Genomic DNA, 22,342 nt, shown 5'->3' with positions numbered 1-22,342 from the left:
TCTTCCTTCTTCTTATTTTTTCCTGGGCATCTCCACAAAAATAGCCAACAAAAAATAATATTACTGTTAATAGCTTCTGAATGTATTTTTATTTTATATCTTCTAAAATATATTTGTGCAACTGTTTATGATTCTATTTATTTTTAATCCACTGTATCATCACTGAATGCATTATTCTGATCTGTTTTTAAGCTTGGTGAGAAATATTTTTTTTTTACTAGAAACTAAATGTGCCTCAAAATGCCTTTACATACTTAGTAAATATGATGCTATAAATTCTGATTCATGTTAGAATATCTCAAACTCACTAAACACACAAGCACATTGAGTAAGTATAAGCCAAGGCAAGATCCCACTCCCCACTATTCAGCCTTTTCCACTTTCTTCCTTCATCTCCATCAACATATTTTTCATACTACTCAAAACAAGAATATTACTACTGAATATATAGAGACTATGTATGCCATGTCTCATTTATACACCATAAGTATGATAGACAGAAGAGCTAACAATATTGTTAACTAGCTATAAATTGGAGGGGTTCATGAGTATCATACTGCATCTTTTGACATATGCCTTATTTCAGCTGTTGCCAGGATACAAACCAGAAAGTAAAATAGGGTGAATGCAGAAAGGGAAGGAGATGGGTGCCAATGTTTCTGCCACTATCTGAATGTAAATTGTAACAAGAAACCAGTCTACTTTAGTCTCTTAGCTAGCATTTTAAGTGATACTCTTCCTCACCATAAAACAGGTATAGATAGATAGATAGATAGATAGATAGATAGATAGATAGATAGATAGATAGACAGATAGATAGATAGATAAACAGATATATATATATAGCAGTGTATGTCATTCTGACATAGATAGATAGATAGATAGATAGATAGATAGATAGATAGATAGATAGATAGATAGACAGATAGATAGATAGACATATCAGTGTATGTCATTCTGACATAGATAGATAGATAGATAGATAGATAGATAGACAGATAGACAGATAGATAGATAGATAAACAGATATATATATAGCAGTGTATGTCATTCTGACATAGATAGATAGATAGATAGATAGATAGATAGATAGATAGATAGATAGATAGATAGATAGATAGATAGATAGATCAGTGTATGTCATTCTGACATAGATAGATAAATGAACAGTTGGATATATAAATAGATAGATAGATAGATAGATAGATAGATAGATAGATAGATAGATAGATAGATAGATAGATAGATAGATAGATAGATAGATAGATAGATAGATAGATAGATAGATAGATCAGTGTATGTCATTCTGAGATAGATAGATAGATAGATAGATAGATAGATAGATAGATAGATAGATAGATAGATAGATAGATAGATAGATCAGTGTATGTCATTCTGATATAGATAGATAGACAGATAGCTAGATAGACAGACAGGTAGATCAGTGTATGTCATTCTGAGATAGATAGACAGACAGATAGATAGACAGCTAGATAGATAGGTAGACTGATAGATAGACAGACAGATAGATAGATAGATAGATAGATAGATAGATAGATAGATAGATAGACAGATAGATCAGTGTATGTCATTCTGAGATAGATAGATAGATAGATAGATAGATAGATAGATAGATAGATAGATAGATAGATAGATAGATAGATAGATACCATTTCTAGTACAAGGAAAATAGTGTTACTTTGCAGATAACAGGCTAAAGAGATCCATGTCTTTTAAGTCTGATAAAAGTTGTTTTCATGAATAATAGAAGGAGTGAATTGTCTTACAATTATGCAACAGACTACACATACAATAATATGTTGCCAGCTTATAAACTATAACATTAAAATGTTGCTTTTTTGTGGACTAGCTTGCAGTATAATATATGACCCAGCATTTGGTTGTCTGGAGGCAGTAGGCCATTCATTGGATTGTCTCTCAGATGATGTGATTATTGTTAATGACTATAGTTGATTGGGTTGCTTCATATACTGGTGATGCAGCAATTTATGATTCTATACTGCCAAAATGATAGATATAATAAATGGATTTGAAAAGCCTGAGTACTGTGCCATTTGTAGTTAAGAGAACCAAGACAAAAGTACCATTTCATAAAGTTTGAAGTATGAAATAGGTCATGAAATCAGCCTAAGGGGTTTATCCCTTGTCTTATAGTACAGGTATTGTCAGATTCTTTGTATTTATTTGTGCTCAGTATTGGAGCTGTTTGGCTGGCTGTGACCAATCTGCAATCATCTGGGCATACAAGCTGATTTAACCATACTTTTTTTGCACTTGCATTGTTTCAGTGATAGTTAACAAACCGTGCTGCATTTTATTTATTTGTTTCATCGAATGAATATTGTGGCCACTCTTTCTCTCACTCTCCAGTTTGTTGTTGTAGTCTTAAACTTGGTGGCTTTGGAATTGCCTGTCCCTGCTGTAAATTTGTGTTTGGACACTCCTTCTGGACCATCTCATTTGTTCATTCAACTGAGTACAGTGAGACCATTTGGGAAGGACTACCCCCTTGCTTCTTTGATTTCAGACACTCCTACCTGTCCCATCTCATCAGCTCTATCTACTGTGTGCAGAGTCTGCCAAGTATTCAGAACACTATATCTGGATAATTCCCATCAGTTTCTCCTGCCAGCCTGGTCGACATGGGCATACTGAGACAGTGTAGCAACTGCCTCATGTTCACAGACAGTCCTCTCATCTTATCACATAATTCTTCTACTTGCAAGAAAGGCATTTACAACAGTAAGTTGGAATCCATGCTTTCTCATAGCACAGTCAGTACTCCTGAGAAAGAGGAGATTGCCAGCATAAACACCACACCACCCATATCACTGAACCAAGCACAAAACACACCCACCTATGCAGGGGTCCTCAATAAAAACTTACCTAAACAACAGAGACCCCCAAAACACACTCACAAACATTCCACACACAACACCAATCACATCACACATAGTAAACAACTCTCCAGTGTCTCACAAACACAGCCCATTAGGCATAACAATAAATCAACACAGCCCATAAGGCATAACAATAAACCAAACATACTTGTCATTGGCGACTCAATAATAAGACACACTGATGTTCCCCACACCAGGCTCAACAAAGAGAAGGTCATGGTCAGCGATCTGTCAGGTGCCAGAATCCGCCACATCCTGCATGCACTTAAGTTTCTCCACAACAGGTACAAGTATGACTCTGTCATTGCCTGTGTTGGTGTGAATGACTTGAGATGTACCTCCCTGGACTGTCTGATGAGAGACATGATTGAACTCTCAGAGTATGTGTCCCAGGCATTTATGATCCTAACCCTAAGCAACATCCTACCTTCACCAAGAATGATACAACAATACCAACAAAAATAATTGACTTCAGCAATTAGCTTAGTTTATGGTGTCTTTCCAAGGGGATCCTGTATCTGTCTGCCTAGGATGACATGGTTGACAGACCTCAATGCTTTGCCAGAGATGGCCTTCTTGTGTCACCCCTGGGGTCCTGGATCTTGGCCAAGGCTCTTGCCTTTGCATTGTCCCTTTTTTGGGCTATGTCCCAAAAACAAATCTTTCAACATAAAAGATCTATCAAAAAGCAAATTGAAGGTTATGCTGATTAACACTAGGAGCCTTAACCTGAAAATGCACTCACTGGAGGCTCTACTCACACTGGAAGATGCCAATGTCTGTGCGGTCAAGAAATTTGGTTCAGGGCTGCAGAGATCACCCCTGCCTTACCAGGCTATACCTCATTCCACACTTTCTGGCCCCAAAACAGGTTGGAAAGACTAAAGGTGGTAGAGTCTCTATCTTCATTAAGGACAGGCACACCTCCAGACTGGTTTGACAGCATGACACACTGTAATTACTCCAGGTGGTGCAGGTGTTTGGAGAGGTATATACCAAACGGAGCATTATACTCAATCATATGTCTTATAAAAGAGGAGTACAGAAAGGTGATAACCTCTTTTTTTCTGGATGCAATCTCTTTACTTATAAGATGAACCAAGCAAAAGGCTTTTCTGACCAAAGTCACCACATGTTGGTCAAATGTGAGATTGTTGTCAACCTGAGTACCCAGGTCTCTCACCACAGGTTGTGTGCTTAGGGGTTTGCTGTTGATGTGGTAATCAGTATGGGCCATGTTTTTGCTGAATGGTACAATAATGCAGTTTTTTTGCATTTAACTTATGACCATGACTTTGGTACCAGTTATTTGTAGCTGTGAGACCATCTTGCAGTATATCTTGTTCACATTTCAGTAAAAGGTAATTTTTTATGTCTAATTATTTGACATGCCTTGGTTCAGTTAAGGTATGGGCTCCCTTTGTTTTTTGGAGTGTTTCAATGTGCAAATTGAGATTGTCTGATTTTTGAATTCCATTTGCTTGTATAGACTTTATGTTTATGTTCCAATCCCTTGACAGGAGGAAAAGATTATTGTTAATTAGGTTAAGCTTGTTGCTAATATGAAAAAAAAAAATATCTGCACAATGTGTTGGACTTGAATTTGTCTGCTATACAAGGATGTACTGCTTTTTAGAAAATGAAAGACAAAGAACCTTCAAAACTTTAGTGCATTTCTGTAGTTATTATTAAAGTTATTTAAGATTTTAACCATTAAAATTAATTGTGATTTTAGTATATCATCAGTGATACTATTGTTTTTATTTTGATTATAGATTACAATAATTTGAAAAGATTTGGCTGCAAGTAAACCTTGTATCAGACACATTAAACAAAGTGAGGTGAGGAAGGGTGAAGAAGATGATGGTAATACGAGGATGGAAATGTTTGAAAATACGCTGTAGCTAGAGAGAAAGAGAGATAGATGTAAACAGATAGCAGGTGACAAAGTTGTACTGCAATGAAAAGGATATGCTTTGTTAAAAATTATAATACTTCTGAGTGGCAAAATTGAATATATAATGTCAGAGAAGGAGAAAGTGACGATGGACAGGGGGAATCTGGAGGGTTAGATAAAGAGTGAGAGAAAGAAAATGCATAATGCTTTTAGTGGCTACAAACAGAAAAATAGAGGTTGTAGAAAACAATGATAAAATGTTCCAAATAAATGGATTCTGCATTATTTTTCTTGAATTCTATGCAGAACCATATACAGTAAAGAAAGAAAAAAGCATATGAGAGCATACCAAGGACAATCAGTAAGGACAAACGTGGAAATACACTGGAGATAATGTGATAGCTAAGATCAAGGGATGACTTCCAAGTGAGAAGCTACAGGATGCTGTACATTTTTTTAAAGGGTAATGCATAGAGAGACAATAGCTTTCCAAATGATTCATTTAAGATAGTCTAGAATTTGGCATTGAGATGATGTAGTGGATATATGAAGAGGTAATGTAGGGGAAAGGGTTGTCTTAGTCAACAGAGAAGGAACTGTCACTTGTATTTCTGAAGGATGAGGTGAATATGAAAGCCATTGACATTATCTACATCTTTAATAAATATTGATGCTAAGCTATTTGACAGAGTTAGAGTTTGAAGATTTAAAAGTCTAAGAGACAGGTTGGTGGAAAAAGAGTTATTAGGGATACAGGGTGTATGCTGGCAAAAGTTGATTGCTACTCTGCGATTATATTGAATGAAAAGAATGCAGAAGTATGTGTGTGTAGCAGTGATTATATATATTATTTAAGTATTTGAAATGGTAGTTTGAGTATTTATGTACACAGCTTGTTGTAAATAAATGATTGTCTAGATGTCTGAGTGTGGTGAACTGCTTGTATAAAGATTCTGCTTTAAAGACTGTAGTTAATGGGTTGTCATACAAAACTGAGAAAACAGGTTGAAGAATATGAAATATATGCACAATGTCCTTTCTACTAAGATTCTCTGAAAAGGTACACTACATGCCAAACCTGGTTTTGGTGTTACCAAAATGTTCACCTCAGAAAGAAAGAGAACTAAGCTGGCAGCAAAAGCAATCATCTTTGTTTATTGCAAAGTAGAAAAAAAGGTACAATTTTTGTGTTTTATAACCCTTGTGTGCATGGTGAACTGACACATCAAAACATTACTACGGATCACTCAGACATGGGATGAGCTCCCATTTCCATAAGATAGTTACAGATTGTTCACACAGTACTGTTTTACATCTCAATACTGCCCCCTTTGCATAAGTTTTTTTTTCTCAGACTGGTTTCAACATTCTGTCTGTGAACAGTGTCTTTGCTTTATTTAGCCACAGCCCACAGACATACCCACTGTGCCTATGTGAAGTGACCACAAATACTGGCCAATATTTCACTTCAGGTCATCTCCTTTGGAGAACATTTTTACAAGATATGCTGTAATCTTGTTCATGTATTTTGTCTCATTTTTTTTTCTCAAACATTTCTGCTACTTCTGAGGCTGTATTTTCCTAATTTCTTATTGTTTTGGTTGGGAGTATTTGAAACTTAAACAATATTAAGAGAATTGGTTGATATGAATGAAGGGAAACAGTGTGACTAATCAGTTTGTCTCAATTATAAGTACTTTGTTTGGGATCTGGAGTCAAAACTGGACATTTTGTAATAGGTTCACTGCACTGTTTTGTGTAATCTGAGACATGCTGTGCATCCATGCTCATACTAACTCCTTTTCTGACATTCTTGCTTCATGAAAATAACTTTTTTCTGGTCATCTGTTTTGGCTGTCTATAACAAAAGTTGCAGCTTCTTGTTATGCTTTCAGTAGAGTTTTAATACTATCTTCCTTATTAAAATCTTATTTGGAAACATAATATCAGCCTCAATGTCCACTCTTATACCTGAGATGTCCCATTACTTGGATCTTTTTTTTATGACAGGCTCTTTGGAAAAATCAGCAATAAATATTTTCATAAGGAGCACCTGGATGTGGGTTGCTGTTGTTAACTAGACAGTCTCTTGTTTTAGGAGGTGACATACTATCAAAATATGTCTAGGACTACCTTTTGTTAATTTTTGAAGGGTGCTCTGTTTATCCTTTATGTATATGGATTTGTACATAAGACAGTGCATGACTTCTGTTATCATTTTCTCAAACCTGTCTCTTAGATCCCTGACAGAAATTACCTCAGAAACTCTTCTGACTCCTCTAACATTTATACTTGTGGACCTATTTCCATGATCATCATTTGTTCTGCAGTTCATGTTTCCAGGAATAAAGTTTCTTCTTAAGCAGACCTCTGTTTTTCATATGATCAGAGGCAGTCTTCTGAGGTTCTATCACTAGCAGTGTCCCTTGATGTTTTGAAATTGATCTGTGGTATGCCTCTATGTCCTTCATGGCTAAAGATAATTTCTCATATAAAAGCTCCACTTTATCTTCTTCACAAGTCTTTTGGAATTTCCAGTAGAGCAGCTTCAACTCCAGTATTCATATTGTCTTGATCTTATTCTTATTCTCTGTCATGGTAGTTTTCTCTGAATACTCATGAGTTGAAGAAATTGTTCTGCCATCTTGTGCCAGGGCAAGCCATGCTTAATATCAATACTTTTTTCTTGTATATGTTATCTGAAACTAAACAAAAGTTATTTGAGGAAAATGTTATCTTTTAACCAATTCTTTCGTTGTTAAAAGGTGTGATTTGTTTATTTATTTATTTCCAGTTTGATTACCGGGGAAGTCCACTGGGCCAGAACGTGCCCATTTTCAGTGGAGGATCAGGAAGAAAAGCTCCAAAAGCAATGCAAATACAATCTAAGTTACATAGTGTTGAAGGTAAAAAAAAATACATGTGTAATTACATTCATACAGTTAGTAAAAAGCAAATGCACACAGTATACCTCAAAAACATCATTAAGGAAGGTAGATAAAATAGATTTTCAGTAGTTCCCCTTCAGCGCAGCAAGTTTCAACTGTCTGTAATGAAGAGATCTGAGTGATAGTTTTTTGGACTTTCCTACAATGAGTAACTATCTACTTGTAACAGTATATACATAGCTTTGAATCCAAAAAAAGAAATGTATTTAAATCAGCATCAGTAATACTTCTGTCACAGTATACTGCCACTATATATTGATTTCAATTAGTTTAGAACTTTTGAAAAATACCATGGTCATGAAAGCATGCTGTAGCCATTCAAATGAGAAAGGGAGCACATTTTCAGCAAATGTCAAAGGTGGGAAATAAACCTGGGTTCTCTGATAAAAGGACAGGATGTAGTATCATAAAACAGTGTAACAATGGTTTCTTAAACTCAGATAAGTAGTCCAAAAACCAAGAAACTGCATAAACCACAAAAAGAAAAAGTTGGCGGCACTGCTTGAGACCAAAAGGAGCTGGGTAAATTAATCACATAAAACAACTGTTTAGTGATTTCGTTCAAATTATTTTAAGCAGAACTTCATCAGAAAAACACCATTTTTTACTGCAACATACTTTTATATAGTCTTGTGAGACATTTCAACCAATGGCAGAGAACATATAATTAAAGTCCTGCTTAACTGAAATACTCAATAAAAATCAATTAAAGGAATATTTCAATACCATAAATAAATGTTGATGTAAATTCATAAATAGATAATATATAATGAAGATACATTTTGAAACATTTAAAAGCACAACATAAGATGTATTGTTATAATATAGTCTTACAAAACTTGTATTAATGAAAATAAATAGAACATGACAAAAAACATATAAGACATCATTTATAAAATCCTGTACTTGAACAAACTTTTAATGTTAATATGTTCATTAAGTCTGGGTGACCGATCTGCCTTCAACAGAATCTGTCACCATAGCTCTTGTGTTTCGAGCAGTTTATTACACCCATTAGTGAAATTAAAATCATGAATGTGTTGAATAACAAAAAAAATGAAATTTCTTAAAATCTTTACAAATCATGCTGTGCTTACTAAGTTCATTTAGCATACTTTTGTCTTTAATGGCTTTCAAAAGCTCACAAACAGGTCCATTTACCTCAGTAGCCATTGAAATTACTAAAGGTACAAAGCAGGGTTGCCCTATGTCCCCAATCTTATTTGCACTAGCAATATAATTTTTCTCTTCAATAATTCATCATAACCCTAAAATTAAAGGCATTGACATTTATGGTCAATTTATTTCTAAAATAAGGCTCTTTGCTGATGACATTCTCCTTACTCTAATCAATCTGGATGAATCCTTACAAGAGCTAGACTTGCAAGCTGAAACCTTTTATCACATTTCAGGTTTATGTGCTAGCAAAACAAAGTCCAATTTCATGTTATTAAATAAGAATGGTGATAATCACTTAAACATAAATCAAATAATTGGAAAGCAAGCTCCCTCTATAAATTATTTGGGGATAGTATTATGTGAAAACATGGATTTAACATTAAAATAAATTATAACAGTATTGTGAAAACTTTAAAAACATATATTGAAAAAATTGAATAAATTGTACTTAAAATTTGAAGATAGATTGCAACTAATAAAGATAGTTCTTCTCCCAAAAACAAATTATATTGCACAGCTATTCCCATGAGTCCCAATAAAACATTTCTAAAAGAAATAAATAAAATTCTTAAATTTTTTTTTGCTTCCCAAAAACAAATAGAATAGCCTTTTCAAATCATATAAAGCCATGGGAATTGGGTGGTATTAATTTTCCTAATTTAGAGTGTTACATTAAAGCATCCATTTTTAAAACAATCATAAATTGGATCAACCCAAAATTCACTTCTGCATGGAAGTCTTTACATACTATTATCTTCTTAAATGAAAATAAAATAACTAAAAATCTGCAACTAAATGAAGAAAATAACAAACTTTGGCATATCCTTTGTGTTAACATACAATATAATTCATCTAAACCTACTAATCTAAAATATACAAATTATATTTACAATCTATTTAGAAGTTTTATTAATAATAACACTGACATAGAATTATGGCTATAATTATTATTCCCCTTCAGATCTACTAATAACGTTTTAAATAAAATTCATATAAATACACTCAACACTTGGGAAACTAAAAACTTTACATGTTGGTACCACTGTATTAAACAAAAAATGTTGGTTTTGAACGTACAACAGTTAAAAAGTTTATACGATTTATCAAGTTCTGATTCGCTAGTTCTTAATAGCTTACAACCCTATGCCTGATATCTATGCAGAATAATTGATAATTCCTCCTTTAAATCTATTCCTAAACTCATATTTTTCATGCATGAAGTTTTATATAATGGATTTGATTGGACAAACTTAACATCAAAATTATATAAAATCATATTTAACTATAAAGCTTACCCCAATCAAAATTATTGGAATTTTATCAGTAGAGAGCTTTCATTGAATGTATCAATTGAAAGTAAAACTAATATCTTATATTTTATTAAATTAACTTCTAATCTACAAATTTGGAAAATTTTCACTTGGAAATTTTTGCATAGAGCTTTTTACACTCCCACTCATAAAAGCCATGACAGGTGCTACAGAGACTCACATAAACTATATTTTATTAAGACAATTGTAGTGATCTCTACTTATAACTGTTTTATCTAAGTGAGTAAAATGTATAGTGCTACTATTACACATAAACCTACATTGTCTACAGGCCTGCCACATCCGAAAGTACCTAACTTTGGTAAATTAAGTTTAACATCTATACAGGGGTGAAATTCTAGTAAAAATTTAAGACTGGTAGATTTTTTTAACAATAAAGTAGGGCTTACTACCAATAGCTTTCACCAAGTCAGGGATTCCTATAATAACTTTCCAGTTGGATATAACTATATTTCTAAATATAATACTGTTCTTTGAAATACAAACTGGCAAAGCAAAGGTTTTATCAATGCCAGAGCTATCACCAGGACCATCACAAGCATTATTACTACTTGAACATCTTTGACTAGTAACCCCACTTTTTAGTATAGGACTGAACTTGTCTTTCCTATGTCTAGTAACTTCTTCTGCTATATTTTTCAAACTTTCTTCTGGATAACCTCTTTCAACAAATAAGTCTGAAATATATTTAACTTCCTCTACAAAATTTGAAATTTCACCAATAATGCGCCTAGCCCTGATCGGGTCTACTTTATGCACTCGAAACATGAAAAACCCAAATCCAAATAGCGTGACACATAAAGAGAGAACCATAAATATGTCGAATGTACTAAAGCATGAAATTTAAAACCTTGAACCATCATAGTTAGCCAACCCACCACCTGCAACACACTACCTACCCAAACACAATAAAAAAAATCACATACATACACTAACCAAAACTCTACTTCTAACCCTAAATTAAAGCACCAAAATCCTACAGCTAACCCTACACTAAACCCCACATACACAACTATCTATGCACTATCCTTAACCCCTCCCTAACCCTAAGGTCCGTAACTACCACACACTTCCCCTACGGAGCTATACCCAAAACAACTAACTATTCCACACACATATGCTTAACAAAACCCTACACTAAACCTTACATACATTATGTACACAAAACCTTACCTACACTACCTATCTATGCACTTACCTTAACCTCTCCCTAACCCTAAGGTCCGTAACTATTGTACACTTACCTTACGGTGCTATACCGTAGATGAGCTAACTACGCAAATTCGATATTTCCACTTTCGCGGTTTCGTTCGCTCGACGTTTTCATGGTTCGCTCTTTACATGTCGCGCTATTTGGATTTGGGTTTTTCATCTTTCAAGCGTGTAAAGTAGACCCACCATAATCAATTGACCCCTGGAAATGCTGAGTTTCATATATTTTGGATGGGCACTGCTGAAATGTAAGTAATTATTCCTAAAAGTGCTTTTTTTATAAATAGCACAGTGCAAACTCTTATTTGTAATGTCCAAATTAATAGAAAAATCCATTCACCATTCTGATGTCAGAATGGTACTTAACAAGCCAAAGCTTTCCCTATGTTTTCCCTGATTTTGCAGCATACCATGCATCACAAGGCAGCGGGAAACTTCATAACCATGACTACAGACACTATTGTGCCAAAATCTTTAACTCTGACTAACAGGGAGACTGACACCAAGAACACATTGTATAAGCAGGTGACAAATGTTTGCTCTCGAGGTGAATTTTTTGATATTCCTGTTTTAGATATATAACACACCGGTTATGGTAGGAAACAAAATCATAATAGTCTGTTATTCCTCACATCATTAGTTGCTGCTACTAGTATTAATGGTGCTAGCGATTTAAAAGAGACCTACAAGCATTTCATAAGGATAATTTTGTATCAAAGAATAACCTGAGAAAAACGATTTTTGAAAATTACTTTGTGAAATTTTTCCAGTTATTTGCACTTCAAAAGTAAAGATCTTTAGCAATTATACTTCTGAATTATAAGGATTTATTGCTGTTCATTTGAAATATACAAGTCTTCATTTGTTTATTTTATATGTATACATATACATACATAGATATACACATACAGACCCCAACAGATATGTGCATATGTCTAGCTATCTATATATTGACATATCTATATCTATATCTTTATCTATATCTCTATCTTATATAAATATGTAGGTCTGTGTCATTAAAAGGATTACTTAATGAAACAGTTAATGCTCAAAATAATTCTGAAACAATAAAAACAACACACACACACACACACACACACACACATTTATATATATATATATATATATATATATATATATATATATTTGTATTTATCATGCAATACATATATTTGCATTTATTATGCAGAGAAGGCCTACTCTCCCACCCACTGGTAATTATTTATAGAAACTCCAAGATCACACAACAGCACTACAGCAAGAAAAGGGCAAAGTTACAGACCCTGTTGTACTGTGATCTTGTTCACACAGTAACAGGCAGACAGAAAAAAAAAACATGTTCACATATACAAACTGTATCCCTTAAAACAAAACCTATTTTTATCAATGAAACACTCATTGTCTACAAATTATTGAATAAAACCAGAAAGCCATCAAACAAACTAAAATGGCAGCTGTCCCTCCTCCATTGAGCTCAATCCTCCAAATGTAGATAACCATTTTGCAATGCAATCCTCCTAAACCATGTAACCCACCCAGAAGAACCCTAAGTTGAGCCAACATCGAGCCCAATCCTCCCAAGTCATGTAACCACCCAGAAGAACTATAAGCTGAATCAAGATCAAGCCGAATCCTTCAAACGTGGATAACCCTCACAAAATCCAATCCTCCTAAACCATGCATCCCACCCTGAAGAACCCTAAGTTGAATCAGCATTGAGCCCAATACTCGAAACATAGATAACGCTCTCACAATCCTGTCCTTCTAAACCATGTAACTCAATCCAGAAGGGCCCTAAGTTGAATCAGCATCAAGCCCAATTTGCCAAATATAGATAACCCTCTCACAATCCAGTCCTACTAAATTATATAGTCCACCAAGAACCTTAATTCTAACCTTAAAGCTTTCGTCCCACCCCCTTAGATCTAAATTCCGCAGTGGCTCCCAAATTCTGAAACTCCCATCCTATCCACTGAACCTAAATTCTCCAACTAATCCCTAAGCCTAAATCTCCTTTCCTGCTCTTAAGTTCCCTGATCACGCCTTAACCCTAAAACTCTACTCCCTTTTGATGACCCTAACCCTCCCCACATGCTCTCCAAACCTAAATTCCTCTCCCATTCCCTGATTTTAAGAAGCTCTTAAAGGAACATTAAAATGAATCAATTAAGAGTAAATACTCTGACAAATCAGCTAATCACAAAGTCTGTGTACAGAAATAAAACCCTGTATTTCTAGAGCTGTTGTGCTAGCTGGCATTAAAATGAAGTATTCAAGAATGAAATATACTTCAAATGTTTGACTTTTTAAACTTTTAATATTGTTTATTCTCAATGTAATTTTCTACTACCATATTTGCTATGGTAGTGTTCAAGTGTCTACAGGCCAGATATGACAGTAAATAAATGCACACATACATACATACATACATACATACATACACACATACATAAAATAGGCAAGCATAGCAACAGCACATTTTCTAAATATTGTGGTGACTGATAATTAATGTTCTGCAGTAGTATTTGCGTTTAGTATTTTTTTCTATTCTTTTTTTTCTCTTTTACCAAAACTTGCAGTCTTCATATCAAACAAGTATCTTGCGTTGACAGTTATAAGAACAGAGGTACAACAAATGCATGCATAAAATGTTATTTTACTTTTATTTATATACAGTAGCAAAACTGAATTCATACTCCTAAGAAAAATGGTTATCTGGTTAGCTACACTGCAGACAGAAACATTGGTGAATGAACTGAAAAAGCCATCCTTAAACTCCCCATTTAATTCCACTGGTCTAGCAAGGATGACAAGCACTGACTCCTAACAGCTATTAGCCAAAGTCTCAAGATCCCCACAGAATTCCATAGCCCCACATTCACTTTATTCATAATTTATTGTTAAAGGATGGCCATTTAAATTTCCCCAACTGGGTGCTCCTCTTTCGGAAAACAATAAGATAAACCTTAACCCAGATTAGAAATCCTACAGTTAAATAACTAGGCCTGTTTGATTATTGGTCCTGCCTGTAGGGGAATTGGACTTCATTTCCACATGTCCTATATCTGCATTTCAACATTATGGCTGAGACTCTGCAAACCTTTACTCAGAAACTATTCTTCAGATGTAATTCCCACTATATCCATTCTGATTATTTGAGTCTAGTAACACATCTAACCAATTATCCCACTTCAGCTGTGATCCACACAGTCTCTCCCATTGTGAAAACCCACCCTGACTTTGGTTAAATTCTTCTTATTTTCCTCATAAAATTGTAATACTTTTTCAAAATGTAGGAATTAAATTCTTAACCCACAACATTTCACCACTCTTCTTCCCCTAACTTCTTCTGCCCATCTCTACAGCACGTATAAAGAACTGCCAACTATCAGTTACTGTTTTCATTTTTCACATACACAGTTTAAATTACTAAGTTCCTCCCTCATCTTCCATACCTGATGTATTTCTGCAGGAAGTGCCAGTAGATGGGAAAGTCAACTATATGATCCTTTTTATACCACCAATACTTACTGACACCATAATATGTTTAATTAGAAACAAATACTACTTCTGTGACAAATGCATATAAAGAGGTCATTCATTTTAAAATCCTTACAAAGGCACAACATCAGTTCCCATATTCCATGACCTTTCAATATATCACATTCTTTCAGCATGCCGCTCCTAAGGTATAAATAAACACACACTCTGACATGTTCCTTCACAAGTCCTTGCAAAAAAAAAAAACTTTGACAGTGCTTAATCATTTCACACTCAAGACACAAACTACCCTGGGCTATACATTTTTTGCCTCCTCTTTGAATAGTTTGCAGTTCACCACATGAGGACAGAACCCTTACACTGTCACATTTAACCAGTCAATGATCTTCACTCCATTACTTAGCCATCTTCCTAATCCCATATAAAGCATTTTGTTTAGCACATGGTGAAAGGACATATTTGATTTTTCTGTCTCTGTTCATAATTTATTTTATACTTTCTGCTGTTCAAATATACCTTAGGCATAATACACCATGCTAATGTAGCCATCTGGGTGGGCATAACGTCTTTCCTTCAAGCTGCCACAATTATTTGTCATAATACATCTTTCTGAGATCAGGCATTCACATTTTTCATTTGTCCTTTAGGGATTTGATCTAACCCTCCCAAGCTCACGTCCCTTCTTGCTTCACTCAAAGAATAAACAAGAATTATGGTACTTCTTGAGCCATTTGTCATTATCTCCAATGGTAATATGCATGGCAACATATAAATTACAATATTGGCATAATATGGAATTGTGAGATCCTACCAGATAGGCCATCATTTGAAAGTGCATTCACTTGTAAACTGTCTTCATTAGCAAATTCTGATTTGAAAATATTTAATTGCACCATCTAGAATATTCAGAAGGCTCAGTCCATCTAGGTGAATCCCCCCAACATCCACCCAATAAAAAAGAAAAGAAAAATATGTCAGATTTGTTTGCAAACTTGGAACTGGAGAACATTTCCTTCCCCAAACTGATGTAAACTTTATAACTTCCCAGGAAAAGACTAAAAGGACCATCTCACATCTCAAGCAAGCACTATGCAATAATCTACAGTGGTCTATTTGAATGTGCACAGAACACAACCGTGTTTATACCCATTTCAGAAAGCTTGATTGTCTAGAAGCATTTCACACCTTCAAAGTTTTACTTGGTCTCTTCTTACTTTCTGACATTTTTCTAGACAGCTGGCATTAACAGTCAATAGCGTCACATATTTTGTTTTCTGAAGAAGTCAGCTTATCAAGCTGACGAAAAGCACTTAAACAAACCTTTTTTGACTGCCTTGAGTCGTTCACGGCTTGGTTTTGTGGTTTTTGTGTTTGGTTTCGTATTTTGATTCAAAGTTACATATATAAATATGTCCATTATGATTCATTGTGTAATTTACTATGCATGACACTTACCACTCAACTTAAAATGAGAAAAACTTGCAACAGCCAGTCAGCGAACCACATTAATCCAGTGTTAAGTCTATTAGGATCACTTAGTACAATTGCTCTCTTTTCCGACCTGGTCCTGCATGCCTTTCTTTCTATAACATTTTACACAGCTGTTTATGACATTCTGATCAAACATTTAAAGTTCTGCTGGTTTATTTTTTTTTTTGTCCTAGAGTGGTCTGCATCCTTACCTCTCAGGCTGAATCCAGTGTTTGATTTCAGAGTTAAACACTTTCATTCCAAGTTTTTCACCAGTTAGGCTTCTGTGCAGCTGATCTTGTCAAAGGTGTTGTATGTTTTCAGTAGAGCATAAGGAATCTTTCAGAGTTATTTTATTCAAGACTTGTTTGCTCAGTATATGGCAGATAGCAACAGAGGATTAAGGCTATTAGCTGTTAACAAGCTGCTTTATGTAGTCCAGAGTTTGATTCCCTCTAACCATGTACCTAGTAATCACTTATGAAGCTATGTGATTAAGTGTATTGTTTGTCAGTTATAGAAATACATTGTATTATGCACTTGTAATATTAAAACCTAACACAGAGTATAGTAAAACAAAAGTTCCAATCCACACTTTCTAGAGTGTGAAAGAATAGCCAAGAAATAACTATTCGAGCTAAATTAGACACCAAGTCATGGAATTAAAGTCAGGTTCCTCTAAGATCAAGTTTAGTCTTCAATGGTTCAAAGGTAGATGGTTTTCTATTTTCAATACTTAATTTTGAAAATACAAACAGCTATGCATTACTCATAGTATAAAAATTCTTTATTAAAAGTACTTTTACATCAAAGCCAGATGAACGCTGTGACTTCAGGGTGTCCACGATGATTATTTTGTGCTCAACACTTTCTAAAGTGTGGAATTCCACTAAGTTTGTTTTTGAACTTTGTGCTTTTCACAGTATCTATTCTGCCATTAGGGGTTCACTTTGGATGGAGCAGCTTATAATAGCATGGCTGCATTGATAACACCCATCAATTCCCCACGTTTAAGCAGGACAAAACAATGGGCATGTATCTACTTGCTGAATATTTAGACACATTCACGAATGGCTAGTTGATTACCAGTTGAAACTTAACACTTTTAAGCCTAAGGCAGTGGTAGCTCATCCTACATCTTGAGAGTCATAAGCTCATGTTTTATTCCTTACAGTGGCATCAGACATGAACTCAATATTAAGCTGTGTTTTCTGAGTGTGATCCTGGGTGACAAGGTGCATTTAGGGCATACATAGTATCAAAGGGTAGTTAATTTTGTTTACAGTTTCAGAATAATTCCAATATTCTGCAGCTGATACCTTAAGAGAATGTTATCTCTCAGTGCCTTAGCTATTGTAATTCCATGTATTTGGGACTTGTTGACTATTTGCACGCAGTACAAAACTCTGTATCCAACCAACTAAGCTATACCAGCAGACTATACCTGCATCACTGCATTTGTATCACATTTGTCCTTGGTCCCTCTTTATGATAGCTCATACTTTGAGCCCTACCTAGGTGTCAGAGTCTACCTCCAAGGGCGGATAATATTTCATTGAGTCTATTTAGAAAATCTGAGAGTACAATACCTATAGGACCCTTCTATAGTGGTGGCTGAGGGCGTGTACAGCTACACCCTATTTCCATGAGTCCCACAGGTTGTATGTGTTTAAGTTGGCATATGGTGAAACTCTGTGAACCACTGATAGGGCTTCTTTAAGTGTGTGTGTGTGTGTGTGTGTGTGTGTGTGTGTGTGTGTGTGTGTGTGTGTGTGTGTGTGTGTGTGTGTGTGCGTGCATGGGTTTCCTTTTGAAAGTTTTGTAATTTTTATTATAATGTTTTCTATTATATTTTCATAAATTTTATTGTTTTAGGTGTAGCCTTTAATACTTAAATTCCATGCTTTATTTATTTATTTATTTATTTATTTATTTATTTTTAATTCATTTTTTTTTTTTACTTTGTCACTCCCACTAAGCCAGTAGTCAGTTTTCAGGGGAGACTCAAGGTGGCATTCCTACTGACCTGGGGAAATTTGGCCACAACATCAGGTAGCTTGCTTTACTCTAAACAGAGTTTCTTCTTCCTGTGGCTGTACTTGGGGTGTCAGTGTAGTGTAGGAACTGAAGGGGCAGCACACTGATTCTAGGTAGAGAAGTTAGGAGAGTCATAATGCCAGTAATTCATGATGAAAATGAAACATACTACAAGTACTGTGGCAATGGACGATTTGCAGTTTCAGGTCATAGCCCTGCAGGATGGAAGCTTGAGAGAGTCTCATCCCTCATAAGCTGATAAAAGAATGTAATCTAAAGTACAAGGTTGCACTCTCATGGTTGTATGCAGCCAATGGGTTTATTCTAGTGGATGAGGAAAGTGTGTAACAACAGTTGCAGTAACAGAAAAAAATGGATTGATTACATGAATGAGACTATGATAGAGAAGTCTGTACACTCAGTGATTCAGAAAAGGTAACAATGAGGGATGGCAAAAAAACTTGTATGCCACTGCGGCTGGTCCAGTAGGAGCTAGAACTATGAGGAAAGCTAATTGTAACTACAAGGAAAGACCAGTGAAAAACAGCTCTACTTTCCACCAGAATAAATTTATTAATAAAACCTTACAATCTCTAGCGCCTCGGCTATTGCCTTTACAGAGTAAAAAACTTTGCCCATTTGTAATCCCACATTATATACATTCTTAACACATCATATTCCAATGAATCAATTAAACAATTAAGTAAAACTACTCAAAATTACTAATAAAACAATCAACATATAAAACCCTGCCAATTGCACTCTTTATATGAGGAAAGCTAAGTTTAGTTGGAGGCTGACCGTGTTGCATACTCACAAGAAAACTGCGGAGCCAAAAGACAATAACTTGCATGACATAGTGTAGTAGAACCATAAAGTTTTTCAGCAAAATATTTAAGAATACTGATATGTTTAGGAACCTAGAATTTCTGTGAGTGAGTTTTGTATCTTTTGACCTGGCACAGACGTTTGTAAATCTTTTTGATAACAAATCACGGTGTACTTGGAAGGACTGAAGTATATTTAGCTAAAATGTAGCACTGAAGAAAAAAATAACTGTCATATTCTATACATCAGCTCTAACTGAAGATGACATAAGACTTTTTTTGTTTCTGTTAATATCAAAAGTCCTTGACATTCAAAAAGTACTACATGATTGGCATTTCTGGAATGGATCATGACTTCCATGGGTAAACTTAAAAGATTATTGATGGTAAAAATATAAATCTATCAAATGCTATATAACTAAACAACTGAAAGGCATATTAAAATATTGCAGATAGACTAAACCTATTTTTCTATGCTGATGATGACTGTGTAATGTAAACATGCCTCAACAATGAGTGGAACCAGCATGGTGAGCTTGGATATTAACAAAAAAAAAAGTTTCATACAGGGAATGTAGCAAGAATTGTCATGTTTGGTTCAATTGTGAAATAACTGATGTAACTGAAGAACATGATATTAACAAAGGCTATAGTGAAAATGATGTTACTATAGCAGGGGTGAGATTATGCAGAATGTGGGGAATGTAAAAAAGTGGTAAAATGAAAATGCAGATGACAAAAAATACTAATTATAACATTGATACCAACACTGTCTTTGTCATATGTCATGATGAAAAATTGAATTAACTGGAAGAAGAGAATGCGATTTTAAAGTTGGTATTTTGAAAAGATTAATACAAAAAGGAAAAAATAATACCAAAAAGTGGTTAAGAAAGGAAAATGGTACCCATTCGAAATGTTGGGACCTACTGCAGCAAGTCGCGAAACACGGAGACTGAATGGTTGTAAAAACAACAGTATATACATTGTCTAAGATGGCCATTTCCTAGAATATTCCCTTTTCCCTGAGGTATGGTGATCTCAGATTTGGCATATATATATATATATATATATATATATATATATATATATATATATATATATATGTAGGTTGGGGGGCAGAGGGCGTAACCCCCTGCAAAAAGAAGTTTAAAGGAGAAGAGTAATCTTCATGATTTGATCTTCTCCTGTAGTTTTTATCTATTTTTTGTTCTGTTGGCACTTGGCATTTTGAGTGGCAACATTTCAACAGGGGCAAAGGAAAATGATAAAACTACATTATTAGCTATTGATGTTAATAGCAGTAAAAGTGATATCAGAAGCTTTATGATTCTACAGTGGTGTAAACAACAGAATATGATATGTTTGGAAGACATTAGTCTATTAAATGAAAAAAAAAGCTGCCAATGGGAAGAAATGCTGAAAAATGTTTAATAGAGTTGCGGTAGGAATATAGGTTAATAAATGTAATATTATTTAATAGGTTAATATTATTTAATAGGTTAATAAATCCCAAAAAGATCAAACTCCTACTTTTCCTTCCCTGTTCTCTTTCTCATCACAAAACCTCCTTTTTAATTACATTTTCTAACAATACAACTATCCAACCTGACACCCACACAAAACTCCTAGGGGTCATTATCAATGACGAACTAAAGTTCAACCTACACATACTTCAATGTATAAAAAAAAACAAACCAGAAACTAGGTCTGCTATATCAGAACAAAAAATTCCTAACCCCTGAATCTAGACTTACCCTGGGCCAGGCACTCTTCCTCCCCTCCTTCTTATACACCGCCTCAGTTCTTACCAATATCCAGGCCTCCACTCTGAACAAACTCCAACAGACTTACCATAAAATAGCCCGATTCATTAGTAACTCCGCATACAACTCACACCACTGCATTTCTTTAAACTCTCTTCAATGGCTTGAACTTCCCCAATTTCTGCTATCTTATCAATTTCATATGCTACACTCTATTCTTTATAAACCCTCCTTCTGTCCATCTCTATCTTTTTTAGTCTCCATCTGCATCCCATCCCGGACCCTCCGTACTTCTAACCAACAATTACTTGATATCTACCACCCAAAAAGGTCAGTAGGCAAACTACTCTACAAACACTCCCTTGCCCATGTTTGGAACAAACTTCCCCTTGACTTACATTCAACCTCCCACACCTCACACTTTAAAAATTAACTAAAAACTTATTTTCTCAATTCCAGAACCTGCCCTTGCCATGACCCCACCTAGTCTTCCTTCCCATTATGTAACCTCTAAAGGACCATACTTAGTACCTCATTACACCTCTCTCTCCAATGTGTCTACTATGCATTTGCATAATTTTATACAAACAAAACATTTTTATTGTTTACCTATTGAACTATATCAATGTAAAATTGTTACTTAGCTTCTTTTTAATGTAACTTTAACTTTATGCATGTAACCCAACATATGTGAATCTTTTTGCTATAACTGCTATTATATCAATATTGTTTAAAATTGTGCTTGTTTAAAATGTACTACTGCAACTTTTCTCCTCGGGACTCCACTGAAAATGGGCCACAAGCCCAGTTGGACAAACCCGGTTAACAAATGTCAATAAATAAATAATAAATAAATAAATAGGTTTGGATGCTGCTGTACTGATTAAACACCAGGAGATATATAAACTAGATACCATTGTGGCAGTACTGAGAAGGTTCATCCATCCATCTATCCATTGCCCCTTTTCACAAATTTTGCACATGGGTCAGGTAGCTACTTCAGCTGTGACAATAATGACAACTGATAAATGATACAAAAGGTGTATGGGTTTATTGTTATTTATTCATGTAGTAGCATGAAATAAAATAACTCTGCTGTTTGAAAAGATTAACAAAATATGTAGTCTACAATATGGAAATAATAATACATGATCTTAATATTCATTTACAGAAAGAATCTGGGCAAACATGATCATATGTGAAGATGTGCAAACAAATACAGATTTGAAAATCCAGAGGGGGTGATTGAGGTA

This window comes from Protopterus annectens, chromosome 8.part1, assembly GCF_019279795.1.
Source record: "Protopterus annectens isolate FY-2018-M chromosome 8.part1, PAN1.0, whole genome shotgun sequence".
NCBI lineage: Eukaryota > Metazoa > Chordata > Ceratodontiformes > Protopteridae > Protopterus > Protopterus annectens.
The sequence above is the reverse complement of the archived record's forward strand: the minus strand, read 5'-3'. Positions refer to the sequence as shown.